Genomic DNA, 9,461 nt, shown 5'->3' on the forward strand with positions numbered 1-9,461 from the left:
GGCAGAATGCAGGAAAACCACCAGTAGATGGAGCAAGAACCCCAAGGCATGTGGGGCTAACAATTCTAGCTTTGTCCATTTCTTCCTTCCTGTTGAGCTCCACAAGGGCAACACAGATGAAAGAAAAGGGAGCTGACAAGCAGTTCCACTCCCTGGAGTGGTTATAAGTAAGGCAGGCAGTGTGTTGCAGCTGTAAAAAGAAAAAGAAAAAAGGCAAATTCCATGCTAGGGATCATTAGGAAAGGAACCAAAAGTAAAACTGCATAATACAGCTATACAAAATGCATAATACAGCTATACAAATCTATGGTGCAGCAGCGTTTAGAATACTGTGTATAGTTCTGGTTGCCTCACCTCAAAATGGATATGGTAGAGTTGGGCAAGTTTTATAAAAGAGCAACCAAAATGATCAGGAGAATTGAGTCATTTTCCAGTTAGGAAAAGTTGCAGCATTCAGGACTTTTTAGTTTAGAAGAAAGGTGAGGAAGGTGGCATGATGGAATTTTGTACTGAAATTGGAATACTATGTATAGTTCTGGTTGCCTATTCTGGAATTACCGGTAGCTCTGCGAGACTTGAAAGACACACTTAGACAAATCCACGGAGGACAGGTCTATCTACCAGTAGTGGCAAAACCAGAATATTTGCATTCAGAACAAAAGCAACAGACCTTGGAGCACCAGTATTGGGGCAATCAACAAAAGGAAGGAGCATCACTTTAATTCCCTGCTATGAGATGAAATAGGCATTGGTAAAGTTCCATGAGCACAGGATGGTAGGAAGCTGCCTTGAACCAAATCAGTTCATCTTGGGTCCATCTAATACACCTGGAGATGCCAGGAATTGAACTTGGGACCTTCAAGGCTGATGCTCCACTGCTGAGCTACAACCAAGCAGGGAAGAGTAGGTAGATGCACAAGCAGAAAGTGCTAGTCTTGAAAACAGCACTACTCTTAAAAATAAAAAGTAGTATAAACACCGACAACTGGGAAACACTGGCCTGAGAGTGCTACAATTGGAGAACAGCCTTTACCAAAGGTGTCATGGGCTTTGGAGATGCTCGAACTCAGGACGAAAGGATGCACTAAGAGGAAGGCATGCTTTGCAAACCCTCAGTGTGATCAACTCCTGCCCGGAAACCTATGTCCCCAGTGTGGAAGGATGTGTGCATCCACAACTGGCCTCCACAGTCACCTATGGACTCACTCTTAAACCATGTTTATGGAATACAATCTTACTCGGCTACGAGTGATAGAAGAAGAAGAAGAAGAAGAAGAAGAAGAAGAAGAAGAAGAAGTTGTTTCTCTAGATGCAAATGGAGTTCCCTTGGGGCCTTTTACCCAGCTGCAAACATTCTTTAACTTCTGTCTCCTAAATGGGATACATTCCAGCTGCCTATTGTTCATCTCCAGGCTCCAGGTGTGAGGTAACTAGAAGGCACTGTACATCTGAAGGGGGCAAAACAATTTCCTTGCCTTCTACTTTGAAAAATGCAGGGCATGAAACTGTAAATTCTGAAGAGCATACAGCTCTTACTTTTGGAAAAGTGAATTACTGCAAAGCTGTTAAACGAACTGGGTGGAGTTAGCTAGAGCGATGGATGGATGGATGGAAGGAAGGAAGGAAGGAAGGAAGGAAGGAAGGAAGGAAAGAAGGAAGGAGAGTGCAAGATAAAATATCAGTTGCACTAACATTCCTTCTGTAAAATAACTGCAATGGATCCATCTGGGACCAGAACATCACAAACAACTTATTGCATGCATGTGGTGAAATGTTGACAGTGATCCATCATACAATATCAAAACGCATTCTCAGGATGATCAAACAAAATGTTTTGTTTGTTTTTGAGCTTAATCCTTCTTACGCTTTATTTATGGAAGGATTAAGAATGAATGGTCATTTGCCTTCCGGTATTTGTCTCTGGATTTGCTGCTACTTATCCATGTTAATTGGAATATGGAAATGGGAGGTTGCCTGAAAAAAGCAAATAGTGTCATTTCTTGCCAGCAGCGTAGTCGTAATAGTCTGCCACAGCGAAGACAACGACAAAAAGCATGGTGGCACTTTAAAGACTAACAGATTTAATGTGGCGGCTGCTCTTGTGGACGGGAGCCCACTTCATTGTGATCTCCTCTCTTGGCAGTTACATGAGCAGAGACAGACAAAAACACGGGACCAAAATGGCAAGGAAATGCTGAAAGTAAAGTCTCTCACAATCCTATGAAAAGTGATATGCTTTACATGGAATTGTCACAGATTCTGCTTTTTGCATATCGTTGCCATTTGTCCCTATTTCTTCCCTCTCTACAGTTTCATGGATAAACATATACCTGCTAGCTGAGGAGTGACACTTCATACATCTGATGAACTGGGCTCAAGTTCGCAAAAGCTTACACCACAATCAATCTGTTTGTCTTTAAGGTACATAAGACTCTTTAGCTGTTGACCTTTATTTGCTAACTGTACTTGTGTGGCTCTGATGAGGCCAGAAAAGTGCAGCAGGAAGAACTGATAGAATAAATAGAACATTTCCTCCAAATGCCCTCTTTCAGCCCCAACAATTGTAATATTGTGGTGGCATTCAGTGGTGGAGGAAGGGGGGTGCGGGGTGTGTGATCTGCCTGAGGGGGGTGACAAAAATATGAGTTTTTTTGTTTTTTCAAAATGGGCTCACGAAACTTTTTAGTTCAGTCAAGAAATGTAACAAAACGCAGCTGGCACTGGGCACCACACCACGGGGACCGGCACTTACGATGGGGCCTGCAGTGTCCCTGAGCCACACTTCTCTCCTGGACACCTGAGCCACACCGGGCACCCGAGCAGCTAGCCACACCGCTCGTGGCATTATCGCTATTGAAAGCAGGTGCTGATGGTCTCCCCTCGAGTATGATTTGTAGAGGGCAGTAACGCCAGACAGAAATGTTTCTACAAGAGCTCACTGTGGTCCCAGGGGCTGAAGAGAGAAGAACAAGTAGTCAGGACAAGCTGAGCACCCCAGTAGCATCACACAGAAGCTGCTATTTCTCTCAGCATGCTCCTGTTCTTCACTTTTCCTTTTTAACAGGTCATGGGGGCTACCACATCAGGGCCAGGAGCAAGTTTCCACTGCGCCTCATTCCCAAAGGAAACACGAACACCGGGGAAGGCCTGGAACCCTTGGAAATTCACACTGCTCGGAGATTAGGGTGGTGTGCAACAGTACTTAAGTCTGGGGTGGAAGTGTAGCCACCCATTGGTCCTACAATCCAGCTCAGAGCTTAAGCCTAGGGAGGGGCAACAGCTACCTAGCCTCCAGAAATGTGTGCACGCATGCTAAATGCACTTCAAGAGCTACTGTAAGGTTGTGCTTTGTCAATACAGAATCAACCTAGCGGCTGCTTGTCCTTCTTGGGTTATGCTCAGGACAACAGTGTAATGTGGGGAATAGGTCTCACATTTTTGTCCACCTACACATCGGTGCCCGGTTTGCGCAGTGAGTTCCGAACAATTGAGAAGCTGTGTTCATAAGCCTCTCCTCAATAAGAGAAAGTTCAGCCTGTGCCAAGCAGACACAGATGAATCTCTGGATCAGGACTCTTCTTATAGTCAGTGGAAACAACAGTGGCAGGAATCAACAGCATCTTGCTTTTTCGCTTTCATTCTTGTAGCCTTTCAACTCCCAATCCTATGAGTTGCTGTGCTAGGAAATGGTAAAGAGAAACGGGCATTAGATTCATTTTGCTAGTGTCATGTTGCATCGATGCAACAGTAGGGGGTGCTGCTAGACTGAGAGCGCCCATTGCTGCCAGATTTGTGGGGCAAGCCTATGCATCTTTACTTAGAAGTAAATCCCACTATATTCAATAGATCCTACTCATAGGTGTGTTTGGGGCTGCAGCCTTGTCATGCAAGAGGCCTCTCCTAGAGCTATCGGGATATGCCAGGGATTGAACATGGAACTTTGTTCATGCAAACTTATACTATGACTACATGGTGATAATATATTGGAATAGAAATGCATGAGATCATACCAGAACAGGACAGGCTGCCCTATTGTACCTTACACAAGATGCTGTGGTAGTTTTTCAGCTAAAGCTGTGAAGAGCAGTTGAACTGAGATTCCAGGGACAAAGTAGAGAACATCATGTTGTTGTTGTTGTTTAGTCGTTTAGTCGTGTCCGACTCTTCGTGACCCCATGGACCAGAGAACGCCAGGCACTCCTGTCCTCCACTGCCCCCCGCAGCTTGGTCAGACTCATGCTGGTAACCTCGAAAACACTATCCAACCATCTCGTCCTCTGTCGCCCCCTTCTCCTTGTGCCCTCCATCTTTCCCAACATCAGGGTCTTCTCCAGGGAGTCTTCTCTTCTCATGAGGTGGCCAAAGTACTGGAGCCTCAGCTTCACAATCTGTCCTTCCAGTGAGCACTCAGGGCTGATTTCCTTCAGAATGGAGAGGTTTGATCTTCTTGCAGTCCATGGGACTCTCAAGAGTCTCCTCCAGCACCATAATTCAAAAGCATCAATTCTTCGGCGATCAGCCTTCTTTATGGTCCAGCTCTCACTTCCATACATCACTACTGGGAAAACCATAGCTTTAACTATACGGACCTTTGTTGGCAAGGTGATGTCTCTACTTCTCAAGATGCTGTCTAGGCCTGTCATTGCCCTACTCCCAAGAAGCAGGCGTCTTTTAATTTCGTGGCTGCTGTCACCAGAGAACATCATAGTCCTGCTGAATGAGGAGACCCAGGGATCATGTTGCCCAGCACTCTGTTCTCTCAGCCAGAAGATCATGGGAAGCCTGCAATTGGAACCTGAACACCACAGCACAGCACAGCATACTGCCTCTGAAAATGCTGCAGTTATGCATGTGGGCTTTCTGAACATTTAGGGCTTGAGAACTCTTACATCAGTAAATCGCTCGATGCAATACTGCCTCCATATGAATAATTGCAGTAATTTATTATCAAGGAATGAAAGAAAATCTGTTACATGGGGTGAGAGATTGATCAAGATAAATGAGTCCCTAAAGAACAAGCACAGCAGTATTTATCACTATATGGCCCCGTTTATATGGCTATTCCTATGATGCAAAGCTACTGAATTATTTGTTGGATATGAAAAGCTGTCAAGGGGCCAAAGGAAATATGGAAATAACGAGGGCCAATATTTGTGCTGTGTGTAGGGAGATAAACAGTCAGCTCAGTAAGGATTCCAAAAAGGCGACTGCACCTTTGTAAGGGAGTGAAGTAACTTGAAAGGAGCCTATAGTGGCCAAGCAATGTAATGAGCATATACTAGGGGGCTATGCCCGTTCACACCACTCACCAAACCCTTGCCATCCCATGTCCCCTACACAAGCTTTCCCTTCCCACCCCATGCTTGTTTCTCACCTCTCTCACCCCATTTCAGAAGCCACTTCTCTCATCTGTTCTGCACCCCTGCTTTGCACAATCCTTCACCTTCATCCCCATCTTCACGCCTCCCCCTCCATCTTTGGGGCAAGCCCCCTGCACACAAGCCACTCCCATGGTAACTTACTGCATCCTCCTCCTCCTCCTCCCATACATTGCACCTGCTAAGCACTCTTTTCACCTTCTGCGCAGTTATGAAACCACCAGCTGCTATGTGGTGCTGGTAACACCAAGGTTGCAGGTTCGATCCTGTATGGGACATCTGTACATTGGACTAGATGATCCTCAGGGTCCCTTCCAACTCTACACTTCTATGATCTAGGACCCTTTCACAATCCTGCTTTCATACTGAACTCCATTCCCATGCCTCCTACTCCCTTCTTTTTTGCAACCCCCCTCCATTGTCACCTTCTCTTCCTTTCCCCCTCCATTCTCCTCCCCTTTCCTCAACTTTCCCTGGCACACAGATCACCCCCATTTCTATGCCTTGTCACCTCTTCTGTTATGCAGCCCCCTTTTGCTGATGCTTCTATATCTATATGATCAGACTCAAAACTACTGTTAATGTGTTTTCTTCCTTTCAGTGTCTCTCCCTTCTTGCTGCGCTTTCCCCTCTTCCATTCCTTAGCTGTCTTGTGCAAGAGACATAGATGAAAAGCCCTCAAATATCATTTTTTAATCAAACCTTTGCATTTTTAAAAAAATCTGCCACTTTCTTCTCAGTTCCCTCAATCCTTCCTCAACCTGCGTTATTTTACACCACTTTCTCCCTCTCAGTCTCTCTCTCCCTTCTCACTCCCATTCCATGACCACTGGGATTATGTGACCTGCTTTCTCTTTTGCTCCCTCCCCTGGCTTTGTGCAAATCCAGGATTGTGATGTGCCCCCACAAATCCTTCAGTGGGGGCTGGGTGATGACAGCTGTACATTTTTACGTGCAGTATACAGTGCACATACACTGTGAACAGACTCCTGTCCATAATGCTCATTCATTTATTCCCATTTTAACTGGAACAAAGTCTAGTTCACAGCACCTTGCTTTTACCAACCACTGCACAATGCATGATGGACCCTCTGGCTGTATTTGTGTTCATGAATATTTACTATGGTAACTCAAAGATGCTATCAAGCCCAAGAATGTTCATGGGCAAAGGCAAAGCCCTTAGATCTCATCTGCACAAAGGTACTAGGAAAGACAAGCACAGAGTAAACCCTTGTGGCTATTTATACTCCTAGAACTCTGTTTGAATGAAAATTATTACCCACCCCCAGGGCAACTACTTCCTGTCCTCAGGTACATTTTCTGAAGGCTGTGCACACATTATTCAGCATATAATGTATCTTCAAGTTGTTCATCTACTCCATTGTAGGGACACGGTGAAATCAACCAACCTTATCTACTGAATGAATACTGTTCCATTCATTTATGCGAAATTTGCTTGTGGGAAGGGTCACAGCTTAGTGTTAGAGAAAATAGAGCAAAAGCATCTCAGGTTCAATCGCCTGCATCTCCAATGTCCCCTCTCTGAAACCCTGGAGAGTAACAGCCAGTCAGTGGATGGTCAGTAAACCAGAAGGACTGACTTGGTACAAGACAGCATTCTGTGTTCCTATGATTCATTCCTGCAAACTGCATTTTAATAAACAGATTGTGCTAAAGCAGTACCTGGTGGTGATTTGCCCTTGAGACAATAGACGGGTTTACCTCTCTGAGTTTGTGAATTAGTTCCTGCCAAGAACAAAGAGTCTGTATGAATGGGTAATTCATCCCAGCAAAGTTTACATTCATACTTCATTAAAAAGTCAGCATAGCATAAAACAAAAAAAGGTGAATTCTATTTATTACAACAATATGTAACTGTGGAACATAAAGGTGGCAAATGGAAAATAAAATACTAAATCCAGGAGACAGCATGCGAGACACAAACATTAATAGCTTGTTCAAATCATGCTTCTAATCCACTCCTAAACACACCTCGGTGCAGGTAAATACCACTGAAATTATGAATGCATTGCTGAAACTGAGATAGACCTTGTGCTAATCAGTCTATCAGCTACTTCTGCTAGCAAAACTATCAAATATGGGAATTAGTGGATAATGGATAATGTATAATCAATTGCATATTGATTGATGGATTGATTGAAGATTTATATCGCAACTACTATCTCTATTGCAGATTACAAAAAATGCAAATTTAATAGATTTATACGATCTGAAGGGAAACCAGAGTATGAATTTATTAGATTAAATGTAACATACAAATGCAAAAGCAATTCAGAAAAGCAGCAGCATCACAACAGAAAACCATCCATTATTAAAACATGGCAGTGGCTTTAGTGAGCAGAAGTTTTCGCCTGGCACCTAAAAGATATTATAGGATCTGGGTGAACCTATTTCAGGAGGGCATTGCACAGTCAGGACATCACAATCGCAAAGAGCCTGTCTGAACCACACCAAAGCCCTACTTAGTCTATGATCCTGCTTCCCACAGTGGCCAACCAGAGGCCTATGGGCAACTCAGGCAGAAGACACGAGCACCACACTCTTCCAATTCAGAGGCAAGCTGCTTCTAATGCTGGCAGTAGCATACATGCATCATTATGAGTGTATAGCAGTTACTTGATCTCTCAAATATGGCGGAACCTGGAATGCAGTCTCCAAAGATTTTCACATATGGGTATTTAATTTTTGTTAACTTGTTGTGTGCATATTTGTGCTACAGTTGTGACTTTCCAATTGTGCACTAAGGTCGCTGCTGCATTCTGAATGGAAGCATGGAAGTGTGAGAGAACGCAAGGACTTGGTTAATTAGTAATAATCTTTGAAGCATTTTCTGATAATCCTCAAAGAGCCCTAAGAAGTGCCTCTCTTTCTTCCAAGCAAGTCTCACTTGGCTCGTTTTTTGCTATTAGGAGGGATAAATAAATTATATAATCACACTTTCCTTTCCAGAGACAACAGCCTAATGGCCCTTTATTTCAGTCTGCAGCGCAGATATAAACCATGAGGTTATGCCAACGTTCGGTTTTATTATGTAAGTCTGTCAGGCCATTTACCAACAAGGACTATTAACTGCATGTCCTTTTCCACATTACTTACATGGAAAAGGATACTGCTAGATTCTTTCAAAGCCCATAAGACTATTCTAAAATTGCTGACATATCAACTGAGTCATGAAAATACACAAGCCCATGACTTACTTAATTTGAAGTAGTCACTAACTTGGCAACAATTTATACTACTCTCACAGAGTAAATTTCCTCCTGTGAAGAGTTTGCAGAGCCTGTTGCTCACTTATCTTTATTATTTGCGGCAATGAGGTACAAAGGTAAAGGCAAGGTGCTACTCATACACTCATGTTCTTTTGTCCTACCATAGTTTTATTTGAATCTTTTCATCTAAACTTTACAGTACTGGAACACTATACAGTTTATTCATTTGGGATGAGGTAGTGGCTCTGTTAAGGGACAAACTACATGATACCTGCAAAGGCATACTAGGAGGCCTGACAGCCTTTAACTTGAAAAAAGCAGATTCTGGAAGTTGGAGTTTATACAAATGTGTGCTGCATTTCATATGTTGCGCTTTTAAAGCTGTTTTTTTTAAAAAAAACAAAACAAAAACAGGGCTTTCTTACGCAGTCCTATATATAGTTTGCCCCTAAGTTCACAATCAAATTTAATTGGGATGTGTTTGTTTGTTTTTTAATCCTTTTGTTATAAATTCTAATTTAAGTCCATTAAAAATTCAGATGTGCATACGAAACTGCACATAAAAGTAAAAAAGATAGTAATGCACACAATGAAAATAGTAAGATTTCTGTGCTAATGGAAAACGTGGCTGGGAAGGGATGAAGCAGCTTTTTGCAACTTCCCGACCTCCAGATGTTTTGGACTACAACTCCCATCAACCCCTGCCAGGATTCAGTAACTTTTGTCTACTAGCAGTGGAAGTTCCTGGAGATTTATTCTACTGGCAAACTCTCTACCCACTTTCAAGGAGGCAAACTGCCGTCGCCAGGGGGGTGTCAGTGAATAACGCTGGAAGTTTTGTTTCTTTCTTACT

This window comes from Podarcis cretensis (genome assembly GCF_951804945.1).
Source record: "Podarcis cretensis genome assembly, chromosome: 7".
Classification (NCBI taxonomy): Eukaryota; Metazoa; Chordata; class Lepidosauria; order Squamata; family Lacertidae; genus Podarcis; species Podarcis cretensis.